This window comes from Lepidochelys kempii, chromosome 3, assembly GCF_965140265.1.
Source record: "Lepidochelys kempii isolate rLepKem1 chromosome 3, rLepKem1.hap2, whole genome shotgun sequence".
NCBI classification, from domain to species: domain Eukaryota; kingdom Metazoa; phylum Chordata; order Testudines; family Cheloniidae; genus Lepidochelys; species Lepidochelys kempii.
Genome location: NC_133258.1, coordinates 119,715,668 through 119,740,992, shown reverse-complemented (window position 1 = coordinate 119,740,992; position 25,325 = coordinate 119,715,668). Strand labels below are relative to the sequence as shown.

The 25,325-nt window shown below is 44.4% G+C and overlaps 1 protein-coding gene across 4 annotated transcripts in view; it reads right to left on the bottom strand.

Annotated features, from left to right (window-relative positions):
* TULP4 (TUB like protein 4) overlaps positions 1 to 25,325 on the bottom strand; it is a 278,219-nt gene that overhangs the window by 153,852 nt on the left and 99,042 nt on the right. The window contains exon 2 of one of the 4 annotated variants that reach the window (XM_073337796.1): positions 1,819 to 1,903. The exons of the other annotated variants lie outside the window; for them this stretch is intronic. The gene's annotated coding sequence lies outside the window, so the exon portion shown is untranslated. The remainder of the gene's footprint in view (positions 1 to 1,818; positions 1,904 to 25,325) is intronic. 4 annotated transcript variants of the gene reach the window in all.

Sequence of the window (25,325 nt, the reverse complement as noted above, 5' to 3'; positions counted from 1 at the left end):
GGCGTTTTGCCATTGGCATCAATGGGCCAGGATTTCATCCTGATTTCTTCCCCCACAGTTCTTCCTACCATTCTCCCCCCGATCATGTTGTTTTGTTGTTGTTGTTGTGTGTTGTTTTATTTATTTATTTTTGCTTCTTATTATTTTCAGGTAGATATTTTTACCAGTAGCCTTGTGACACCCAGCACTTGAACAGGATCCTTCACTCTTGACGTCCAAGTCATGACTCTCATTGACTTCAGCAGCAGAGGATCAGATCCTTAGAAAGGGTCTTTAGAAAGTATCCTAGCATCTACAATCAACAAGATACCTTCTCTTTTTCTCTCCCTCTCACTTAATTAATCTTTACAATTAAAACAGACTTGGCAATTTGTCATGAATCTGAAAATATGGCTTTTGATTCCTAGAACAGTCTGAGCCAACTGTGTTGAGAGGTGATGTTCCCAGGACTACAGGGAGTAAAATAAATTAAATCTAAATGCATAATAGGGATGTGGATGACCTAAATACATGTGTCTGGTCTGCAGCATAGCTCTGATGCGTTATTTGTAGATTTCAGACACATGGGGGGAGGGCAAGGGGGGGAGATAACAGCTATCCGACAGCGAACTCCTGTTTGCATTTAAAATAAAAATCACTCTCAGAGGGTTTCATTATGCGTCCTTTAATGATTACAATAAAGCTTTTGTGACTATAAATATGATTGAGACCAGTCTTAAAAGTCCTTTCAGAATGCTCAGCTAGATGCAACCTGCATGACTTAAGTTTTATGTTCCTGCTCCCAATCAAATCAATGCAAAAGCCCCAAGCCCCATGTAAGGATGATGAGCAAACTTTAATAGATCAGTTTGCAGTTTTTAGCCCAGCCCCTTGTGTAAAGAAAGCACAACAATAACAGCTCGATATGAGCAAGTACAACGTCCAGTAATAAAAGGCCTTGAGTGCTTAGTCTGAGTTGCAATCCAGCTGTATCAAAATCCAGATGACTGAATGTGTAAGAATCTACTGAAAAGTAGACACGTAATCCCACCACTCTCAGTTACAGAGATGAAAATCTGGGGAAACTCCAGTGAAGCTGGTGAAGTTAGTTCAGATTTACACTGACGTAACAGAGCAGAATCTGCACTGAACTGCCTTAAGGTAAATTCCCTCTCTTGGTCACCTGCTCCATTATGTGTCTGAATTATTATTGTTGATTTTCAGCGTGATCCTCCACTGCGATTAGTATCTCTGGGGAAATGGTGAGAGCACTCAACTCCCGATGAATTCAGTGTGACATGATTCTCAGAGGCCACTCATGCAGAATCAGCCCCTTAGATTACAAGATCTCTGGGACAATGACAATGTCCTGCTTCATATTTTGAACAAGTTGGGTATGCTGCTGGCACTCACTACATAACAATTAATACTAAATTTTCAAGTGAGGAAAGAGTTGGGCAGCAATCAACATAGGGTAAAGTCACAAGTGTTCATCAATACAGAATGGAAAAAGTGGTAAGCAGCCTCTGAGCTGTTTCAACATGATCAAGATGTGGATAATCAACTCTGTATATCCCGACTCTGCATAGTTATGACTAAATTATGGGAGTATTGCACATTCTTCAAGCAATTCAAGCTATTTTTGGCTTCCAACACAAAACAGTGCTGCTTTTCTTTTCAAAACAGCCTAATTTACTTTGGCTTATTCAAGATCTGAAAATGCTGAAACAGCAAAAAGAAAAAAAATATCATGGCAGCAAGTCATTTTCATACAAACACATTTCAGCTGGTGACAACTGCAAAACATGGAGAGAGAAACCTTGGTTCCTGGGAAATTACCGGAGTACTGGTTACAAAAGTGCAATGTATGATCGCGTGCACAGGCCAGGGCAGTGCGGATATTCATCTGATGATTTTAGATAATCTGAAAATGGCAAAACATGGAATTTTACTGTCACAGAGAAACAAAAGCAATAGGTGTTGGTGAATATTCCAGTATTGGTTCAAGCCTTATTAAAATCTCATCAGGGAGTCCTTAACAATGGAGTTATAATATTGTGGAGCTATGACAATTTACACCCGTGAAGGATCTGCCCTTTGAGTTCTCTCTGTATACATGTTACACATTATTGTTTGTATTTGTACACACACAAATACACCTACACACGTATGCTTTCTTTTCAGTGAAACTTTGGTGCCATTTGGAATGACCCACTTAACATGGGGCATATTCTAAGGAACACCATCTTCAATTTATAAAGTTAATGTAAAAAGAAAGCAAAAGTAATACAAGCAGAAAAGCAGTACCTGAGTTACACTGGTGTAAATCCACAGTAACTACATTACATGAATAAGCTACTGAAGAAATACACAGCTGTATTACACCCTCTTTCGCCTCCCCCAGGATGAAAGATATGCCAAATATTATAGACAAGTTCTCGAATTTGTCACATTTTTGGCTGATTTTTTTTAAAAGGTATATTTCTGAAGTTAAAAAAACCCAAACTTTTAAAACTATGACCTATATTCTGATCTCAGATATACTAGTGTAAAACTAGTCACTCCACTGAAGTCAAGGGAACTGCTTAGGATGTACACCAACGTAAATCAAAGCAGAATTTTACTCTTCATCTCCATAACTAAGCAAATAACCATATGGTGGCTTCTTCGCTAAGCTATTTACTGAAATGTTGGCAGTTCTTCATTCAACATTATGTCTAAAATATAAATAAATAAATCCAGCAATCATTCAGTTAGAAGATTTTTCAGTTGTTAAAAACACCCTCAGGAAAAAAAAAAGTACCCCAGTTTAGTATAAATATGAACTGAGACTATTTTAATACAAATCTATAATCAAGTTCACAAAGGAGAAGGAAGTTTGCTGCTCTCAAGGAACCCTGTCTGATTTCAAGAAGCATCACTGCAACCGTGCTGGCATATAACCAGGCGATGAGAGGGACAGCTGCAGTCCCTCACCACCCGCATGATTCTGAGTGAAAGAACAGAACAATCGCGAGGCAGAGCTCCTCTGTTAGGAAGCCTGAAGGGATGTTCTTTGCGATGGCATCAAGTGAGAAGACAAGAAGGAAAAATCCCAACATGCAGCTAACAAATACTGAGAGGGCAGGCCCTGTCAATCTTTAAGAAGTTTTTTGGAGAACAGCACGTAGGTGTTAAAAATAATTCTTCAGACTTTTGACATTATGAATTCAGCGTTCCATTTGGAGTTGTTTGAGAAGATACAAGGTGCACGTCGCCTTTAACATTCCTTTAAAAAAAACCAAAAACCTACTCTAGCTAGCATGTAAGGGGTTTGATGTGGTACCTCATAACATTTTGATTAAAAACCTAGAGCAATATAAAATTAACATGGCACACATTAAATGGATTAAAAACTGACTAAATAATAGGTCTTAAAATGCAACTGTAAACAGATAATCACTATCAAGCTGGTGTGTTTCCTTATTCGGTGCCAAAGGGATCAGTTCTTGGCCCTGCACTATTTGACATTTTTGTTAATGACCTGGAAGAAAACATAACATCATCACTGATAAAATTTGCAGATGACACGAAAATTGGGGGAGTGGTAAACAATGAAGAGGACAGGTCACTGATTCAGAGCAATTTGGATTGCTTGGTAAACGGGGTGCAAGCAAACGACGTGTTTTAATAATACTAAATGTGAACATATACATCTAGGAACAAAGAACATAGGTCATACATACAGGATGGGGGACTCCATCCTGAGAAGCAGTGACAGTAAAAAAAGAATTGGGAGTCGTGATGGACACTCAGATGAACATGAGCTCACACTGTGATGCTGTGGCCAAAAGAACGAATGCAATCCTGGGATGCATAAACAGGGGATCTTGAGTAACAGAGAGGTTATTTTACCTCTGTATTTGGCACTAAAGAGACCACTGCTGGAATACTGTGTCCAGTTCTGGTGCCCACAATTCAAAAAGGATGTTGATAAATTGGAGAGGGTTGAGAAAAGAACCATGAGAATGATTAAAGGATTAGAAAACATGCCTTGTAATGATACACTCAAGGATCTCAATCTATTCAGTTTAACAAACAGAAGGTTAAAGATGACTTTTACAGTCTGTATCGACATGGAGAACAAATATTTAATAATGGGTTCTTCAATCTAACGGAGAAAAGTATAACAAGATCCAATGGCTGGATGTTGAAGCTAGACAAATTCAGAATAAAAATAAGGTGTAAATTTTTTACAGTGAGAGTAATTAACCACTGGAACAATTTACCAAGAGTCATGGTGGATTTTCAATCACTAATAATTTTTAAATCAAGAATGGAAGTTTTTCTAAAAGATCTGCTCTAGGAATTATTTTGAGGAAGTTCTATGGCCCGTGTTACACAAGACATTAGACCTGATCATCACAGTGATCCCTTCTGGCCTTGGAATCTATTAACATAAACTGGTTTGGCTTATATTTTAAACTATCACCTTTCTGTATTTAACAATTATTATCCACCATGTGGACTGATTTAAATCAAAGTGATTTAAGTCAGCAAGCAAGAATTTTTGTACTTTCGAGTTATTTTCCAAAGGAAAAGTTGATGCTCTTTGGCTAGTAACTGTTAAAACATAGTGATTTGAAAATAAATACTTCCTTTACACTACATTTGATATTTCTTTCTGCTAACCAGGAGGATATACAGTATCTATATACATTTAAGTAACTAGATAGTTTAACGCACACTTATTCAGATTCTTAATTTTTACATTTTTTATAATGTTAGAAAATGGTGAATGTTGCATTTCTCACTCTAATAGATCCTGATTAATTTTCTTCCTTGTGATTTGAGTCAAGCTCTATTTGGAATTAAATTGGAATTCAATTAAAAATCTGCAAAAATAGCATTTTAATTTTTGTATTAGTTAAAATTACCTTAAATATGGTGGGTATGCAAGAAAAAAGTTTATCAAAACCTATTTTGCATTTAAAACTAACTGTATTATGCATAATTAGAGAGTGAATTAAACTAATTGTTTCTGGTCACCATGTCCTTCAAGATTTTAGAACTAGTAGATCTCATCATCTTACATCTTGTTTGTGTTCATAGACTGGAAAAGCAAGAGCTTTCCTGCTTTTTCAATTCCCACTCAGTTTCTTAACTTTGAAGTAGTCATTGAACTGAACCAGCTGAATAAACCAAAATGAAGAAAATAGTCTCTAAGCACCAGCAGAAGAGGGTACTCCAGTCAAAAGCTAGTTTAGTGTTTCAACAAACACTAGTTCTAGGTACTCAGCCAGCGACTTTCACCAGTTTGACTTTCTTTGACACTTTGGCAGCAAACATATAGTACTTAATATTATTTCTTTGAATGTAATTGAAATAAGTTTAATAGATCAGTAAGTTTAGGTCTTACCATGGGTTCTCATAATTTTAAATAGGTTTATTTTTAAAAACAAAAATTTATTTAATTTAAATAAAAACCCGAATTTAAAAACAAAAGCAATCTGTTTTGATTTATTTTAACAAACTTTTTTCCACCCTGTTATCCACACGGCAGCCCCAGTGAACCACCACATCAATCAAAGTGCTAAGTGTGCATCTGAAGAATTACAAATCCATGTGTAATACAGGCATATCAAAGCTCACTCACTGGGTGTGAGACTCTCTCATTAGCATGCCATCTCACTCTCACACACATTCCTAAGCTTATCTCACTCATTTTGAGTAAATATATAAAGATTTAAAACATTTCTCAGACACTGTAAGAGACAACAATTTATCCAGGGCCTCAGGCACAAGGCTCAGAGCTTGGAAATTGGTGTACTGTGGTAACCATAGAGACTACAGGCTCTTGTTCTATACGCACACATGTGGCGCCTACACAGGTGTGTGTGCGCGTATACTTAACAGTCAAAAAAATATGAGTTTGCCCAAAAAATGAGCAAGACTTGAACAAACGTTTGTGGGTTCTGCAAAATACAGTTCAAAATTTAAACCACACTGGACAACTTTATATCCTCAGGGATCTCCAACCATCTAGGTTTTTGTTCCAACCCGCAAATAAATGTTTTTATTAAAATCTACTGGTTTGCATTGCATATAGAATTCTCACATGCCCTAGACTAGGGTTTAGGGTTGCCAACCCTCCCGGATTGGCTGGGAGTCTACCGATCTCCTGATGCCTATTGAAAGCAATCTGGGAGATTTTAATAGGCCACTAAAAGTCTGGTCGGTGGCGCAGCGGGGCTAAGGCAGGCTCCCTACCTGCCCTGGCTCCAAATGGTTCCTGGAAACTATCAGCAGAGCTCTTCTTCACCTGCTGCTCACAAACCGGGAAGAATTAATAGGGGAAGCAAAAGTGGATGGGAACCTGGGAGGCAGTGACCATGAGATGGTCAAGTTCAGGATCCTGACACAAGGAAGAAAGGAAAGCAGCAGAATACGAACCCTAAACTGCAGAAAAGCAGACTTTGACTCCTTCAGGGAGCTGATGGGCAAGATCCCCTGGGAGAATAACATGAGGGGGAAAAGAGTCCAGGCGAGCTGGCTGTATTTTAAAGAATCTTTATTGAGGTTACAGGGACAAACCATCCCGATGTGTAGAAAGAATAGTAAATATGGCAGGCGACCAGCTTGGCTTAACTGTGAAATCCTTGCTGATTTTAAACACAAAAAAGAAGCTTACAAGAAGTGGAAGATTGGATAAATGACCAGGGATGAGTATAAAAATATTGCTCGGGCATGCAGGAGTGAAATCAGGAAGGCCAAATTACACCTGGAGTTGCAGCTAGCAAGAGATGTTAAGAGTAACAAGAAGGGTTTCTTCAGGTATGTTAGCAACAAGAAGAAAGTCAAGGAAAGCGTGGGCCCCTTCCTGAATGAGGGAGGCAACCTAGTGACAGAGGATGTGGAAAAAGCTAATGTATGCAATGCTTTTTTTGCCTCTGTCTTCATGAACAAGGTCAGCTCCCAGACTACTGCACTGGGCAGCACAGCATGGGGAGGAGGTGACCAGTTCTCTGTGGAGAAAGAAGTGGTTCGGGACTATTTAGAAAAGCTGGACGTGCACAAGTCCATGGGGCCGGAAGCGTTGCATCCGAGAGTGCTAAAGGAGTTGGCGGATGTGATTGCAGAGCCATTGGCCATTATCTTTGAAAACTCATGGCGATCAGGGAAGGTCCCGGACTACTGGAAAAAGGCTGATGTAGTGCCCATCTTTAAAAAGGGGAAGGAGGAGGACCCTGGGAACTACAGGCCAGTCAATCTCACCTCAGTCCCTGGAAAAATCATGGAGCAAGTCCTCAAGGAATCAATTCTGAAGCACTTAGAGGAGAGGAAAGTGATCAGGAACAGTCAGCATGAATTCACCAAGGGCAAGTCATGCCTGACTAATCTAATTGCCTTTTATGATGAGATAACTGGCTCTGTGGATGAAGGGAAAGCAGTGGACGTGTTGTTCCTTGACTTTAGCAAAGCTTTTGACAGGGTCTCCCACAGGATTCTTGCCAGCAAGTTAAAGAAGTATGGGCTGGATGAATGTATTATAAGGTGGATAGAAAGCTGGCTAGATTGTCGGGCTCAACGGGTAATGATCAATGGCTCCATGTCTAGTTGGCAGCTGGTATCAAGTGGAGTGCCCCAAGGGTCGGTCCTGGGGCCGGTTTTGTTCAATATCTTCATAAATGATCTGGAGGATGGTGTGGATTGCACCCTCAGCAAGTTTGCAGATGACACTAAACTGGGAGGAGAGGTAAATACACTGGAGGGTAGGGATAGGATACAGAGGGACCTAGACAAATTGGGCCAAAAGAAATCTGATGAGGTTCAATAAGGAGAAGTGCAGAGTCCTGCACTTAGGACGGAAGAATACAATGCACCGCTACAGACTAGGGACCGAATGGCTCGGCAGCAGTTCTGGAGAAAAGGACCTAGGGGTTACAGTGGACAAGAAGCTGGATATGAGTCAACAGTGTGCCCTTGTTGCCAAGAAGGCCAATGGCATTTTGGGATGTATAAGTAGGGGCATTGCCAGCAGATAGAGGGACGTGATCGTTCCCCTCTATTCGACATTGGTGAGGCCTCATCTGGAGTACTGTGTCCAGTTTTGGGCCCCACACTACAAGAACGATGTGGAAAAATTGGAAAGAGTCCAGCAGAGGGCAACAAAAATGATTAGGGGACTGGAACACATGCGTTATGAGGAGAGGCTGAGGGAACTGGGGATGTTTAGTCTGCGGAAGAGAAGAATGAGGGGGGGATTTGATAACTGCTTTCAACTACCTGAAAGGGGGTTCCAAAGAGGATGGCTCTAGACTGTTCTCAGTGGTAGCAGATGACAGAACAAGGAGTAATGGTCTCAAGTTGCAGAGGGGGAGATTTAGGTTGTATATTAGGAAAAACTTTTTCACTAGGAGGGTGGTGAAACACTGGAATGCGTTACCTAGGAGGTGGTGGAATCTCCTTCCTTAGAAGTTTTTAAGGTCAGGCTTGACAAAGCCCTGGCTGGGATGATTTAATTGGGGATCGGTCTTGCTTTGAGCAGGGGGTTGGACTAGATGACCTCCTGAGGTCCCTTCCAACCCTGATATTCTATGATTCTATGTGGCTCCTAGGTGCAGGGGCCACCAGGAGGTCTCTACCCGCTGCCCCCAGCCCAAGTGCCAACTCCGCAGCTTCCATTGGCCGGGAACCACTAACTCAAATAAATTGGTTAGTCTCTAAGGTGCCACGAGTACTCCTTTTCTTTTTTCTGATAATAATAATACTGGGCACACCCATGGCACCTTCATAGCACAAAATTGCAAAACACTTTGCAGCCATCATTAATTAAGCATCACAGCAATCCTGTGACATAAGCAACTATCATTATCCCCAGTTCACAGAAATTAGGGCATAGACCAGTCAGGAGATTTGCCCAAGGTCACAAAAAAATAAGTCAGAGATAGGCCCAGGATTACAGCCATGACCTCCTGACTCCAGTCATGTGTTTTGTAGCAACACCATGTTTCTTCATTAAGATTTCTATTACAGGGCCCTGCTCCTGCACACAGAAGTCAACTGGGATTTTGTTATTGACTTCAACAGGAGCAGGTTCAAGCCAATGGTGAGCAAAGCCTAACCACAGACTAGCAGATAAGGCCCCTATCCTGCAAGTTGTTTTGTGGAGGCAGACTCGTATGTGGGTACCTAACTCCCTTAGGTCACTCACAGTTTCCAGCCTAAGTCACTACTTGGACAAGAAACAGACCTGTTGGGGGAAGGAGTTGACTGATACATCCTGTGCTGTTCACACCACAGAGCACCTTTTGTCTCCGTCCATCTCATAAGAATATAGGACAACTCTACAGAATTTCAGAAATTATAAATGATGGGAAGTCTAAATATACATTTGAAATATTCTAAGAGGTTTGTTGCCTCAGGGTTCTGCTGTTTCAAGCTTCCCCTTACCGACTCACATTTTCAAAATAGCCCAGCTTCCCAGTGCTCAGGTCACAAGAATGCATACGGCATCCTTCTGGAAGAGCTAAAAGACAGACTGCATCGCCTCTGATATACAAAGTGCTCCCAAATCACAAATTCAGACACTATGTCTTGCACTGGAAAACTGCTCCACTATCACCACTGGAAGTGACAAGGGACATACATCTACAATAGCAGAGAGAAGAGCCAGGAAGAAAAGTGGTATGGAGCAAAACCCTTTTAATAATAATGATGGAATGCAGTCATTCAGAAGGTGATGGATCGCTTTTCATTGAATGGAACAAACAGATTAACTTAAATTTATTCTGGTAAAAACAAAAAAGGAACCCTGCTAGTTCCAGCCACCTCTCTTCCTTTCACACTGCAAAGTAAATTGATACTAGCTTCAAAGAAATTTTGAGGAGAGCACAATTTTTTACCCAACACTTTCTTCATTCAGTTCTGTGTACTCTTCCCCCTTTTGTCCCTCAGTTTCATGTCTGTGCTCTCTGCATCTGCCCTCCGTCTGCTGCAGTACTGTCAGCTCTCCTGATTTTGTCATGAGTCTCATTATAATTATTGTTTTTCTTAAAGCCCCAGCTCCTGGAGTCAAATGGATGTGTGATGTTTTAAGCCTTCATTCCTAAAAAAAAAAAAAGTTTCGAGCCCTCGCGGCTGTTGAGAAAGCTTCAAAATGGGACCCAGTGCACCCTAAAGGTTCAAAAAGCAGAAGGTAAATAAAAAGAACACCAAATCTATTATTTTTACATAATCTCATGATTTTTTGTGAGCCTGACTCACGGTATTTGAACATTTGAGATTAGCACAACTGCTGCTGTCAGTCTCTTTCTCCCAATTTTAGGCTCCCCTTATCCTTGCAGCGAGCGGCAGATTAATGCACAGGCCCACAGGGTTTATGCCCAAGGGCCTTGGCCAATTTGGGGGCCCCAGGAGCACTGGAACCTGTGCAAAATGGGGAGGACCACCAGCACCAGAACTCGGGCCCTGCCCCTGCTCCTCCTCTTCCCCCAAACCCCGCCCCTGGCCACACCAGAAGCTGGAGGCTGAGGTAGGAGCCATCCAGGGAACCTGGGCCACTGTAGGGTGTCCCAGATCCTCCACCTGCCCTGGCCGGGGTGCCAGACAGCAGCCCCCTGCCTGTGTCCCTGCCCCCCACGGCACACCACCCTGGGCGGGTGGAGGGTCCAGGGCTTCCCATAGCAGCCCAGGCTCCCTGGGTGGTTCTTAGGGGTCTGGATGGGGGGAGAAGAGAAGGAGATGGCAGAGAGCTGACCACTTTATCAGCTCTCCCACTGTGAAGCGCAGCCCCTGCTGCCGCCACTCTGCACCTTTCCGAGGCTACAGAGGCGACATGGAGGGGCATGTGTCCCCCAGATTTCTTGGGACGCCTCTGACAGGGGGCCCAGCAGCAAGGAGGAAGAGTTCCCCCTGACAGCAGCACTCTCCCTGTGCTCCTGCAGTCCCGGGAGGGAGGACGCAGCAGGGGAGTGGCTGGTTGCCAGCTGAACTCCTGTCCCACCACATGGGGCTGCTTCACCTTCCCTGCTGCTGGTGTCCCAGTGCTGCTGCCTGCTTTGCAGACCATCTGCTGAGGTGAGTCAGAGGTTACAAGTGGGACTCCAGCAGCATTGAAGGCGAAGCAGAACCCACATGCCAGGGGAGGAGCTCAGCCGGCAGCCAGCGCCTAGCACAATGGGGTTCTGCTCCGTGACTGAGGCTTCCAGGTGCTATGATAATACAGCCAGCAGCCCTGCTGCTTCCTCTTTCCCCGGGCTGTGTAGACACACTGAGAGCACTGCTTCCCAGGGCAGTGCTGCTCCTCACTGTTCACAGCTACTTACCCACGTGATAGGATGAGCACATGGGGTTTTCTATTGAAGACCGCATAGAAACCCAATTTCACGTCTGCAAAGCACGGTGGAATTACCACTAACAGGTTTCCGGAAAGAAGGCTGAAAAAAAGATGCGGTGCTACTGATGTCTTTTTGTTTTCACCTAAGTATTTTATTCTGTTGCTGAGAACTCATCAGCATATTTCATTCCCCCGTCCCAATGACACCTGTGAGGGTGCTTTCATGTCTTTTCCTAATCATAATGATACACTGTATTGTTCATATTGCTATTTGGCTTTCTAAGCCGGTAAAAAAACAAGAACAGTATGGAGACAGAACAACAGCCCTCCTAAATTAGGAAACAGGTGAGCAAATTTAACTCACTTCTGGACGAGGAGCAGAGTTCTGTTCTTCAAAGCCTGTCCCCTTTGGTTTGAAAATGGTACTCATACAACGAGATCCTGGAAAAAATATTTTAAAGTACACAGCACAGATGAGTTTAGGTTGAGGGATGTGTCTGGTTTTAACAGTATGTAGGTAGAGAACTTTCAAACACTGAAGGGCAAATCGTATTGACTAACACAGCCCCAAACAGCAGCAGAACTAGGGCGGACAGAGAGCCCAGGCAAAAGAAGTTCACGCCCTGACTAACGTTCCCTTTAAGCCAGGTGGACACACGATCACACAACAAACTAGTATCGACCACACACCTCACGTGGCTGGGAGCACAGCTGGCAGCTGGGCCCTCAATGTGCCAGAACCCATGACTGCTCCTTTCAGCACAGGCTGAGCTAGCAGGAAGAAGGGGTAAACAGTGGGGAAGGGGGATGGGGGGAAGCAGGGGCTCCTGGGAGGATCATGCCCAGCACTCAGTTCCTGCTCTACCTACTGGGCTCTCCTGTCAGAACCCACAGCAGCGCCTCTTGGAGCTGTGGGAAGCCTCAAGCCAGTGGGGCGGGGAAGGGAGCAGGATGGGGGATGGGAAAGGAGCCAGGGATGCCATTCGTGGGTGAGCTGGCTGTTCATGGTCCCATCCTGTGGCCCACGGAGCTGGGTGGGGAAGGACTAGTCCCTGGCACTGGCAGTAGCATTCAAGGGGCGGCAGTGCTGAAATGAGCCCCTGGCAGCCTTGTCTGGCAGGGAGCTGCGGCGCAGGGCGAAGCATGGAAGAGGGGGAGCCTGGAGCTAAGCTGCATGGTCTGTGTGGTCCTGCCAACTACTGGCTGTGACAAGAACTCCCTCCTTGAAACCCCAGCGGGGAGGGGTGAAAGCAGGGCTGCCTGTGGGACAGAGAGGGAAAGGCCCTAAAATCCCTTCCCCCACGAAAGCCTCGAACCTGCTGAGAGGGGTAAGGAGCTGGTTAGGGAAGGCAGGGACTCCTGGGAGGGGGTGGTGTAGGAGCTCAGTGGAGGAAAGACAGGTTCTCCTGCTTTCCTGGGTTTTTAACTGTGTGTGGATTTTAGCTCTAAAACTCTTGAAAGTCAATAGGTACTCAAAAGCAATGGTGTATGCCTGTGTCACCCATATGGATATGCATTACTGACATGTCACTTTAAAAATATCTTACCCTTCTCAATGCAACACAAAGTAAGAAGACTAAGCCCTGGTCTACACTAGGACTTTAGGTCGAATTTAGCAGCGTTAAATCGACGTAAACCTGCACCCGTCCACACAATGAAGCCCTTTATTTCGACGTAAAGGGCTCTTAAAATCGATTTCCTTACTCCACCCCTGACAAGTGGATTAGCGCTTAAATCGACGTTGCCGGCTCGAATTTGGGGTACTGTGGACACAATTCGATGGTATTGGCCTCCGGGAGCTATCCCAGAGTGCTCCATTATGACAGCTCTGGACAGCACTCTCAACTCAGATGCACTGGCCAGGTAGACAGGAAAAGAACCGCGAACTTTTGAATCTCATTTCCTGTTTGGCCAGCGTGGCAAGCTGCAGGTGACCATGCAGAGTTCATCAGCACAGGTGACCATGATGGAGTCCCAGAATCGCAAAAGAGCTCCAGCATGGACCGAACGGGAGGTACGGGATCTGATCACTGTTTGGGGAGAGGAATCCGTGCTATCAGAACTCCGTTCCAGTTTTCGAAATGCCAAAACTTTTGTCAAAATCTCCCAGGGCATGAAGGACAGAGGCCATAACAGGGACCTGAAGCAGTGCCGCGTGAAACTGAAGGAGCTGAGGCAAGCCTACCAGAAAACCAGAGAGGCGAACAGCCGCTCCGGGTCAGAGCCCCAAACATGCCGCTTCTATGATGAGCTGCATGCCATTTTAGGGGCTTCAGCCACCACTACCCCAGCCGTGTTGTTTGACTCCTTCAATGGAGATGGAGGCAATACGGAAGCAGGTTTTGGGGACGAAGAAGATGATGAGGAGGAGGAGGTTGTAGATAGCTCACAGCAAGCAAGCGGAGAAACCAGTTTTCCCGACAGCCAGGAACTGTTTCTCACCCTGGACCTGGAGCCAGTACCCCCCGAACCCACCCAAGGCTGCCTCCTGGACCCAGCAGGCGGAGAAGGGACCTCTGGTGAGTGTACCTTTTAAAATACTATACATGGTTTAAAAGCAAGCATGTGAAAGGATTACTTTGCCCTGGCATTTGCGGTTCTCCTAGATGTAGTCCTAAAGCCTTTGCAAAAGGTTTCTGGGGAGGGCAGCCTTATTGCGTCCTTCATGGTAAGACACTTTACCACTCCAGGCCAGTAACACCTACTCGGGAATCATTGTAGAACAAAGCATTGCAGTGTATGTTTGCTGGCATTCAAACAACATCCGTTCTTTATCTCTCTGTGTTATCCTCAGGAGAGTGAGATATCATTCATGGTCACCTGGTTGAAATAGAGTGCTTTTCTTCAGAGGACACTCAGAAGAGCCCATTCCTGCTGGGCTGTTTGCCTGTGGCTAAACAGAAATGTTCCCCGCTGTTAGCCACAGGGAGGGGGGAAGGTTGAGGGGGTAGTCACGCGGTGGGAGGAGGCAAAATGCGACCTTGTAACGAAAGCACATGTGCTATGTATGTAATGTTAACAGCAAGGTTTACCCTGAAAGAGTGTAGCCACTGTTTTATAAAATGTGTCTTTTTAAATACCGCTGTCCCTTTTTTTTTCTCCACCAGCTGCATGTGTTTCAATGATCACAGGATCTTCTCTTTCCCAGAGGCTAGTGAAGCTTAGAAAGAAAAAAAAATGCACTCGCGATGAAATGTTCTCAGAGCTCATGCTGTCCTCCCACACTGACAGAGCACAGACAAATGAGTGGAGGCAAATAATGTCAGAGTGCAGGAAAGCACAAAATGACCGGGAGGAGAGGTGGCGGGCTGAAGAGAGTAAGTGGCAGGCTGAAGACAGGGCTGAAGCTCAAATGTGGCAGCAGCGTGATGAGAGGAGGCAGGATTCAATGCTGAGGCTGCTGCAGGACCAAACCAGTATGCTCCAGTGTATGGTTGAGCTGCAGCAAAGGCAGCTGGAGCACAGACTGCCACTACAGCCCCTCTGTAACCAACCGCCCTCCTCCCCAAGTTCCATAGCCTCCACACCCAGACGCCCAAGAACGCGGTGGGGGGGCCACCGGCCAACCAGTCACTCCACCACAGAGGATTGCCCAAAAAAAAGAAGGCTGTCATTCAATAAATTTTAAAGTTGTAAACTTTTAAAGTGCTATGCTTAAAGTGCTCTGTGGCATTTTCCTTCCCTCCTCCACCACCCCTCCTGGGCTACCTTGGTAGTCATCCCCCTATTTGTGTGATGAATGAATAAAGAATGCATGAATGTGAAGCAACAATGACTTTATTGGCTCTGCAAGCGGTGATTGAAGGGAGGAGGGGTGGGTGGTTAGCTTACAGGGAAGTAGAGTGAACCAAGGGGTGGGGGGTTTCATCAAGGAGAAACAAACAGAACTTTCACACCGTAGGCTGGCCAGTCATGAAACTGGTTTTCAAAGCTTCTCTGATGCGTACCGCGCCCTCCTGTGCTCTTCTAACCGCCCTGGTGTCTGGCTGCGCGTAACCAGCAGCCAGGCGATTTGCCTCAACCTCCCACCCCGCCATAAACGTCTCCCCCTTACTCTCACAGATATTGTGGAGCACACAGCAAGCAGTAATAACAGTGGGAATATTGGTTTTGCTGAGGTCTAAGCGAGTCAGTAAACTGCGCCAGCGCGCCTTTAAACGTCCAAATGCACATTCTACCACCATTCTGCACTTGCTCAGCCTGTAGTTGAACAGCTCCTGACTACTGTCCAGGCTGCCTGTGTACGGCTTCATGAGCCATGGCATTAAGGGGTAGGCCGGGTCCCCAAGGATACATATAGGCATTTCAACATCCCCAACAGTTATTTTCTGGTCTGGGAATAAAGTCCCTTCCTGCAGCTTTTGAAACAGACCAGAGTTCCTGAAGATGCGAGCGTCATGCACCTTTCCCGGCCATCCCACGTTGATGTTGGTGAAACGTCCCTTGTGATCCACCAGAGCTTGCAGCACTATCGAAAAGTACCCCTTGCGGTTTATGTACTCGGCGGCTTGGTGCTCCAGTGCCAAGATAGGGATATGGGTTCCGTCTATAGCCCCACCACAGTTAGGGAATCCCATTGCAGCAAAGCCATCCACTATGACCTGCACATTTCCCAGGGCCACTACCCTTGATATCAGCAGATCTTTGATTGCGTGGGCTACTTGCATCACAGCAGCCCCCACAGTAGATTTGCCCACTCCAAATTGATTCCCAACTGACCGGTAGCTGTCTGGCGTTGCAAGCTTCCACAGGGCTATCGCCACTCGCTTCTCAACTGTGAGGGCTGCTCTCATCTTGGTATTCATGCGCCTCAGGGCAGGGAAAAGCAAGTCATAGAATCATAGAGTATCGGGGTTGGAAGGGACCTCAGGAGGTCATCTAGTCCAACCCCCTGCTCAAAGCAGGACCAATCCCCAATTTTTGCCTCAGATCCCTAAATGGCCCCCTCAAGGATTGAACTCACAACCCTGGGTTTAGCAGGCCAATGCTCAAACCACTGAGCTATCCCTCCCCCCATGCGTACAGCACAAAGTCACAAAGTTCCATGAAAGTGCCCTTACGCATGCGAAAGTTTCGCAGCCACTGGGAATCGTCCCAGACCTGCAACACTATGCGGTCCCACCAGTCTGTGCTTGTTTCCCGAGCCCAGAATCGGCGTTCCATAGCATGAACCTGCCCCATTAGCACCATGATGCATGCATTGGCAGGGCCCATGCTTTCAGAGAAATCTGTGTCCATGTCCTGATCACTCACGTGACCGCGCTGACGTCGCCTCCTCGCCCGGTATCGCTTTGCCAGGTTCCGGTGCTGCATATACTGCTGGATAATGCGTGTGGTGTTTAATGTGCTCCTAATTGCCAAAGTGAGCTGAGCGGCCTCCATGCTTGCCTTGGTATGGCGTCCACACAGAAAAAAGGCGCGGAACAATTGTCTGCCGTTGCTCTGATGCAGGGAGGGGCGACTGAGGACACGGCTTACAGGGTTGGCTTCAGGGAGCTAAAATCAACAAAGGGGGTGTCTTTACATCAAGGAGTATTTCAGGCAGGACTTCACGGAGGGTTCCAATAAGAAATGGTGCACCTAAGTTATCGTTCTTATTGGAACAGGAAGGTTAGCCTGGCCTCTGATTGATACATGGCTAGATTTATCTCGCTGCACCTTCTCTGTGAGTGACTGCAGTGTGACCTAGAAGAATGAGTCCCCTAGACGGGGGAGGGGGGGAAGCAAATGAATACAGAACAAATCTGGTCTATTTCTTGTTTTGATCCACTCCATCTATCTTTTACATCTTTGGCTGGCAGCAGACGGTGCAGACGGTGCCATCCACATCTCATGGCTGCTCGGCAGAAGATGGTACAGTACGACTGCTAGCCATCCTCATCTCTTGCCTGCCTGGCAGAAGATGGTACAATACGACTGCTAGCAATCCTCATCTCCTGCCTGCCTGGCAGAAGATGGTACAGTACGACTGCTAGCAGTCCGTATCACCTGCCCGTTCACCATAAGACAGTTCAATGGGACTGACTGCAGGACTAAAGAGAATGACCTGGTCAAGTCACTCCAAATTTAGTCCCTGCGCCCATGTCTGTCCAGGCGCTCCCAGCCGACGTGGCCAGGAGCACCTCGGACATGACGATGACGGCTACCAGTCGTACTGTACCGTCTGCTACCACAAGGCAAGGGGTTGCTGCTACTGTGTAGCAATGCCGTACCGCGTCTGCCAGCACCCAGGAGTCATAGGGTGACGGTTACCTGAGCGGGCTCCATGCTTGCCGTGGTATGGCGTCTGCACAGGTAACTCAGGAAAAAAGGCGCGAAACGATTGTCTGCCCTTGCTTTCACGGAGGGAGGGAGGGAACGGGGGCCTGACGATATGTACCCAGAACCACCCGCGACAATGTTTTAGCCCCATCAGGCATTGGGATCTCAACCCAGAATTCCAATGGGCAGTGGAGACTGCGGGAACTGTGGGATAGCTACCCACAGTGCAACGCTCCGGAAGTCGACTCTAGCCTCGGTACTGTGGAAGCGCTCCGCTGAGTTAATGCACTTAATGCACTTAGAGCATTTTCTGTGGGGACGCACACACTCGAATATATAAAACCGATTTCTAAAAAACCGACTTCTATAAATTCGACCTTATTCCGTAGTGTAGACATACCCTAAAGAAAGTGTACGTTTGCCCCAGGACAAACATGTAGTGTTCAGCAGGGCTTGTAGCTAGCTCAGAAGAAAATGTAGAGGGAATGCTGACCCTTCCGTGGCATGTCACTCCTCCATACAACACTGAAGGCTGGTGTGCAGGGCCAGTAAAGTCGTAATGGTTCTCCCCTGTGGGTGTGTGTCATATTTAACATTAAACTGTAAGATCCTTGGGGCAGGGACATATAGCTTTATGTTCGCTGCAAAGTGTTTAACATAGTTGAAGGCTTTGCACAAATAAAAATGATAAACAATATAATAATGCTGGGCCAGTTGTGAAGTTTGATCTATACAGAAGTTTTAAGGCCTCTGCTTGATTTTTCCAAGGATCCCTTTGGACAATCCAATAGTTTTAAAACTGTATTTGATGCTTTCTTGTCTGCTTACTGCCTTAGACAACTGGGTCTGGCTACGTACCAACATTGCCCAAAGTGGTTCACACTGGCAAAGGTCTCAGTATGAGTCAATGAACCAGTGCTGGCCTTAGATTTATGGATCATTAGGTAGAATTCTAGCTAGATTCATAGGCCGAAGGGAAAAAACAGCACAATTTCATAAGCAAGACTGCTGCTCATCTGACAGAATGTGTGCTAGGCTGTCAGACCAGAAATCTCACCTGCCCTCTAGACAGTCACTCTGGAACTTCACGGTAAAGATTTGGAAACTGCTCTCAACCTGGTGCACAGCTAATTGTCAACAAGCCTGCAAATGCCTCGCAGGCGACATGAAGCAATAGTTTTAAAACACACATCAAGTTACGAAAATAGTCTTTGTCATTTGTATCTACACTGAAGAATCATGGTCTCATTCAGTGATTACCAGCATTTATTGATACATTTATTTTCCTCTTTCATTCAATATATATCAAAGGTCCTGCTGGACAGATACTGAGAGCAAGGTCTTTTCCAGCAGTGTTCAGAGGCAGCATGCTGGCTGCTGAAAGGAGGACAGCAAACTATACACTGGGCTTTCCAACATGACCCTGGCCTGCCACCCTGCCTTCTTACATTTATCTTTGCCTGTGGAAACCCTCCCAGTCACCTCCATCGAGTGCTGCAACCTACAGCAGCACAACTCTCTTCCTCCTCCATGAGGACTGCTGGCAGCCATCTTTTCCGCAGTACGGGAGAAGCTGTTCCTCAGTCTCCAGGGTGTGGAAGCTCTACTCTCTATGTACTTTGGCAAGTTCAACGATGAAACAGCAGAGGTGGAGCACTTTAATACATTGCAGGTACTGAAGTACTATGATTGGGCACAACACAGAAATGCCTCTCATTGGTAAAGTGTTTTTGTTTTTTGCTTTCTTTGTTTTTTAAATAACATTCTTTATTTCAACAGGATGGATTCCCAAAGAAATCCATAATTAAAACTCTTTTCTTCTTAATTAAAACTGGGCACAAAGGAAAAGGCAATAAAAAAAATAAGTAAATTACAAAGAAAAAATACTTGAACATGGTTGTTGGGTTCTCTTTGCTCCTTCATTATTTCCTCTTCCGCAGTTTCCACCATTGTAAAAAAAAAATGGTTAATTATGCACTTTGCAGGGTGTTTGAGAGGACTGAATCATGCTTGCACAGTGATTTGAACATGTAACACAAGTGTATGTGTTCATACTGTATTGGCTGAAGGCTACCTCTAGTTTTTTCCTTCAAAACTTTTTTCTGCTTCTTTTTCAGTTTAGAAATATCATGTCTTGTCACTCCAGTTTCGCTAGAGGACTGGTCAGCTGGAGTGGGATAAGGACAAAAATAAATAGGTCAAACCCATAGCTACAGCTTTCTCAGCTCTCAAATGATTCACCGTCCCTCCCACCTAAATAAATAGAGGACTAGAAGAGCCACAGCTCAGGGTTCAGTCTATTGAGACATTACTACATCCTCCAGTCCTCCAAAGAATCCATCACTCAAGAATAAGGAAGCCAAGACCGAACATTTCAAGGTAAAAACCAAGCAGAATTTTTATTTATGAAAATAATGAGGTGCACCAAAGGGAACAAACAATGGGGGGTTTTTGACTCTGCAGATCACCTTTAATAGTTGCTGATTGTACTGGATGACCTGTGGAGGTTGGGGTTTATGGAAATTCATAGAGCCAGCTAAGCTCAATATACTAGAACCTGAACTCTTGGCGCAGGAAAGATTTCTGTTACCTAGGCAATGGAAGCATAAAATGTTCTTTAAAAGGAGGCTTATAGTTTGGTCTTTTGACAAATCTTACAACTGAGTCATTGGCAGCTTTAGCTCAACTGCACCCACAGAACACATAGCACCACCCAGGTTTCGCCCAGAAGTAGGTAATGCTGTGACCTGTGCACAGCGTACTCAGGTTTGGCAACCGCCATCGATAGTCCGGGGAGTGACTCATCTGCCCTGTCCAGGCCTAGATCCCACTGTAGCTGCAGCTAGCATCAACACACTGGGTCTAAGTCCATCCACCAGGCCAAGAGCCTGGAAGTAGGAGCAGGGCTGGTGGTACTGCTCCCACTGACAGCAATGCCAGAGCTCATGGAGAAGCAAGACCGGGAGCAGCCCCCATGGCCAGAGGGCAGAGCCCCCCCCAATCTCAGCTACCCCACAGGTCTGGACCCTTTCTGAACCACCAATCCCTAACCGAGCACCCCTATCCCTCACTTCCTAGCACAGTGCACCCATTGAATCGGGAGGCTACATCTGCCCCTGAACTGGGCTCAGTGAAAACTGAGATTACTTTTGACGTATGTTCATAGACTCAGCATTTAAGGCCAGAAGGGACAATCACGATCATCTAGTCTGATCTCCAGGCCACAGAACCTTGCCCACCCATTCCTGTAATAGACCCATATCCTCCAGCTGAGTTTCTGAAGTTAAAGACTTCAAACTTCAAAGAATCCACCATTTATTCTAGTTTAAACCTGCAAGTGACCCCATGCCCCATGCTTCAAAGGAAGGCAAGAAATCCTTAGGGTCTCTGCCAATATGACCCACGGGAAAATTCCTTCCCAACCCCAAATATGGCAATCGCTTGGACCTTGAGCATTTGGCAAGATCCAGCGAGACACACACCGGGGTAAGTAGTAACTCTGAACCCACCCCATCTAGCGTCCCACCGGCTGTTGGAAATATTTGCTATTAGCAATCGCATGCCATTGTAGATAGTCTCATCACACCATCACCCTCACAGACTTATTGTTTATTCTTTTGGCTGTCATAGGAAAATCAGGGTCTCAGAAGCTGTGGGATGGATTTGGGCTGCAGAACCCAAAATTGCTAAGAACTACTGCTGAATTAGGATTGCCAACCCTCCAGGATTGGACGGGAGTCTCCAGGAATTAAAGATTAATCTTTAATTAAAGATTATGTCATGATTAAATCTCCAGGAATACGTCCAACCAAAATTGCCAACCCTATGCTGAATTGAGTTGGGGCTGTAAAAAGTTCCCTCCAGCAAAGTGATTCTGAAACCCATTCTTTTTCTAACATTGTTCTGTCTTAGCCTTTGGGTAAGGTGAATTTAAAAAAACACCATCACATTTTAATAATAAAGACGTGATCATTAATTCTTTCCTTTCATACACATCAAACCTATTTTCAGTGGATCTATAAATGATTTCTTTGGTGCTTTCCCAGTTTTGATTCATTCATCCCTATGAATCTGCCTTTCAAAGTGAACACTGTCCAATATGCCAAATGGTTTAAAAAAAAAAACACGAAGAGTTGTAAGAGAATGAAGGAATGTATTGAGAAGCCAGGATTAGCCTTCGGAAGAAGCAGCACAAAATAAATCCTTGATGGCAACCTTGTAAAAGGAAATTTAGGTCAGGCATCTTAGTGTACAAGCAGGAGTGTGTCTGACAATGATACCCTATATGTGTGCGCTTACTATCTAACATCTATATAGTTGTAAAATCATTCAGTCTAAGAGTGCCTGCTTTTTTATGATTAAATCACACAGCCTTATTACAGGATTAATTGAACTCCACAGAGCATGAATTATACTGGAAGCCAATTAGAAGAGCGAACCCTTCATGCGGACAATTCAATCAGGTAACCAACAATAAATAAGACTTATTAAGAGGGACAAATTTACAGCTTTCCTCTCCAGATAGAAGCATTCAGAGGAAGGTGAATGGGATGATGAGTTTTCACATGCTAATTATACAAGTTTGTATTTCATACGCAATCACACTAGACCTCCATTAAGAAGCACACATGTAACTTCACCCCCTCCTCCATCTAATCAGCTAATCAGCCAAGACTTCTAAAAACCAAATTTCTTCCAAGATAAAGGATTATGCAGAGATATTCATTACACATGCTAAATTACCACAGTTTTTAAGCAAGCACTGTTAGTGTTACATACAGAACCCTGATCCACATGTGAAAACATGTTTGTACTTTCAATTCAGAGAGGTAGAGAGAGGAGAGAAATCCACCTTTTGCCTGTGAAGGAACATTATTATTGTGTCCCTAAGTCTTATGCAGCCACACTTTACAACATGACATATAGCAGGTAAATCTGATATGTACATTGTTTTGGGATTAGAGCTACAGATGCAGGATTCAATACTGCCCTGATTTATACCCCATTCAGTGATTTCATAGGATTTACATCAATCAGAGTGGAATTTGGCCTTCAATTTTGACTAATCTGAAAATCTTCTGGACCGGAAAGTGCACTGGAAAGCCAACTAAGCTTGTGCAATAATGAAATTGGCTCTCTATGCTCTTCTAGAATGGCCTGGGGTTTGCCTGTATTCTTACTTATCTTTGGGCATGAAGGGTGTAGACTGAATTTATTAGAGAGCATTCAAGTTCTATGTGTCATAAGGAACAGACTGCACCCCTTTCATTAGGGGGCTGATCACTTTTCTAAAAAAGGCAATGTATAATTATCCCCTTTTGTCCTATGTTGTAGTTCATTTGATCCAATTAACAAGAGCTGCTGTTTAAGTTATAGCCACAAGGCCAGCTCATTTAATCAACAATAAAACATGATGATACATATAAAGCCAATGCATCTCATTTCATAAAGAGGCATGCCCAGGGCTGCCCTGGAAGTGGACACAGTAAGTGTTATGGGCAAAACAAGATGAAAATATCCCTGGTGACAGCTTAAGAAGCAGTGCATTGGAAAACACATTCAAGTATGACAAGAATACTATACACTCTTGCTTCAGCCTCAGCGCTCTTTCAAGGTTTATGTAAACACATTCTGCATATAAAATTGCAACATTAGTGCACGGGCACATACTTTATATACGCCTCGTATAAAAATGACATCCTTTCATATGCAATCATTTTAACTGCCTACATTTCTATGCAGTGTTATTGTAGTTATGTTGGTCCCAGGATATTAGAGAGACAAGGTGGGTGAGGTAATATCTTTTATTGAACCAACTTCTATTGTGAGACTAGATTTCGAGCTTACGACAGAGCTGACCTGAAGAAGAGCTATGTGTAAGCTCGAAAGCTTGTCTCTCTCACCAACAGAAGTTGGTCCAATAAAAGAGCCAACAAAAGATATTACCTCACCCACCTTGTGTCTCTACATGCCTATGCAGTATTTTGTAACACAAGGGGTCACCCATACAACTGACTGACTCCAATGGGGTTATGACTAAAAAATACAATGCAATATATAGATTGACACTCCTTCTTCTTCTGAAATAGGCATGCTTTTTTCAGATGGCTCTTCCCGATCTTACACCATGTACCACACAGAACAGAACCCAATTGAAAAAGAAAATGTCCCCCATCTACAGAGCTGTAACTAAAGCACAAGTTCTGGAAGTTGATTATTGCAACCACACCATGCAGAGTTCTGAAAGTTCTACTGGTTGAAAAACAAAGAAGCCATTTTGCGTTTAAGTGGTTTTATACTTAAAAATCGCTGGCGATAGACAGCATTAAGCTAATATGTAACACTTGAAAAAATAAGAAATGTCAAGTCTCCGTAAGTGGTTATCTTGCTATTTGCATAATTACTATTTTTCTAGTATGCAGCATTACAGAGCAACCTGCAAAGCGCCAAGTACAAAAAATACTGTAAACCATCATTCCCCTTTAACATCTCAGCTCAAAGCATCAACCAAGTTTCCTTAATTACCTTATTTGCAGATCTGGTGAATTATATTTGCCTGCCTATTAAGATGGGGTATTAGACCTTCCTCAGTAATAAGTGCTGTAAAGTGCACAGATTTAATACCAGTTAATTCTGAGAATAGAACTCAGTCTCATCCTTGCTCACAAACCAGTACATCTCCCCCTATATCAAAAGGGAATGGAGGGGCTGGCATCTGCTGCTTCTCCTCCTCCTCCACATAGAGCATACTCCAGCCCCCAAAACACATCCATGCTCAGAGCAGTCAGCATGTAGGTTGTTGCGTGGGACTGGAGCCCGATCAGCACAAATTGAACATTCAGAGATTTTATCTGCAAGCCTCTACAAACTCTATGGATCCATGTGCAAATGGGTATTTTCAAAGGCCACAAATTCAGACAATTCTGGGTGAATTTTCATGGGACTCAACATTTTTCTGTTTCCAATTCACACTCTCTCACGTGTGCGCACACACACACACACACACAGTTATCTTGGGGGGAGTTTGTTTTAATTTGAATAAAAAATATTTCTTTTGATTAATAACCTTTTCATTACTTCAGCTAATGTTTCTGCACAGCAAAATGATAAGGTTCAGTACCTGAAACGTGGGTATTTACATTTGATCCAATAGGTACCCCTTTGCCAGCATCTGAAAGTCTCTACATGATTTAAAGCTACACAGGGCCATTAGTCTAGGTAATGGCAGATGCTGCACCTCATTAGTCTCCTACACAGTCAACCTGCTTTTTCAAATGAGCAGATATTTCAGATAATCCCCAACTACGTAAATCATGATTTGGCTACATAGCCCTGACCCATATGTGTCTGGACCAATTCCAACAATGATTTTCTGCCCTTTACTCTTCCATATTTACAGCTCTCTGAGATCAAAATCAGGAAGACAGGTGGTAAATTTCCACACAAATAAGAAATACTATAACCCTGCAGCTTCATTCTGAGCGTTCTCTTGATCTTTCAGACTCTTTCTACTTCTGTAGATTACCTCTGTTCTGTCAAATAAGCAACACCTTCTGCAGGTCTTCCCAGGTGCTTGCTTAAATGAATCTATCCACTCGGGACCTGATGTTTTAGCTAAACCGGAGATTATTTAAGCACGTTTCTAAAGGGTAAGACATGGAGCTGGTGGTGAAACCACACAAATCAAATTTGAACTGTAAACCGGTCCGCTCGGAGACTGCAGATGGATTGTTAGAAAAGCATTAGTCATCAGGAAACAAAGTGCTTC